The following is a 1,190-nucleotide window of genomic DNA, read 5'->3' on the forward strand; positions in this document are numbered from 1 at the left end:
CTCAGCTTGTCTCACTACTTCCCAGGGATGCCTTGAAGTGAGCGTGCAGCACTGCTCAGCTCAGCTCGTCTCAGTCCTTCCCAGTGATGCCTTGGAGTGAGCGTGCAGCATTGCTCAGCTCAGCTCATCTCAGTCCTTCCCAGTGATGCCTTGGAGTGAGCGTGCAGCATTGCTCAGCTCAGCTCATCTCAGTCCTTCCCAGTGATGCCTTGGAGTGAGCGTGCAGCATTGCTCAGCTCAGCTCATCTCAGTCCTTCCCAGTGCGTGTGGAACATTTCAGCATGCCAATTGCAAGCTCCCTCAAAACTTGAGTCATCTGTGGTATTGTGTTGTCTTCTAAAACTACAAAAATATAAATGCAACATGTAAAGTGTTGGATTCATGTTTCATGAGCTGAAATAAAAGATCCCAGAAATGTTCCATAGGCACAAAAAGCTGTGTACAAATGTGTTTACATCCCTGTTAGTGAGCATTTCTCATTTGCCAAGATAATCCACCCACCTGAAAGGTGTGGCATATCATGAAGCTGATTAAAAAGCATGATCATTACACAGGTGCACCTTGTGCTGGGGCCAATAAAAGGGCACTATAAAATGTGCAGTTTTGTGACACAGCACAATGCCACAGATGTCTCAAGTTTTGAAGGAGCGTGCAATTGGCATGTTGACTGCAGGAATGTCCACCAGAGCTGTTGCCAGAGAATTTTATATGAATTTCTCTACCATAAGCTGCCTCCAAAGGCATTGGAATTTGACAGTATGTCCTACTGGCCTCACAACCGCAGACTATGTGTAGACCTTACAGTGAAATACTTACTTACAAGCCCTTAACCAACAATGCAGTTTTAAGAAAATACCTCAAAAAAAGTAAGAGTAACAAATAATTAAAGAGCAGCAGTAAATAACAATAGCGGGGCTATATACAGGGGGTTCCGGTACAGAGTCAATGTGCGGGGGCACCGGTGTCGAGGTAATTGAGGTAATATGTACATGTAGAGTCACATTGATAATGTAGCAGTCTGGCTAGCCATTTGATTAGATGTTCAGGAGTCTTATGGCTTGGGGGTAGAAGCTGTTGAGAAGCCTCTTGGACCTAGACTTGTTGCTCCGGTACCACTTGCCGTGCGCTAGCAGAGAGAAAAGTCTATGACTAGGGTGGCTGGAGTCTGACAATATTTTGGCCGTTCCTCT

This window comes from Oncorhynchus nerka, linkage group LG10 (genome assembly GCF_034236695.1).
Source record: "Oncorhynchus nerka isolate Pitt River linkage group LG10, Oner_Uvic_2.0, whole genome shotgun sequence".
Taxonomy (NCBI): Eukaryota; Metazoa; Chordata; class Actinopteri; order Salmoniformes; family Salmonidae; genus Oncorhynchus; species Oncorhynchus nerka.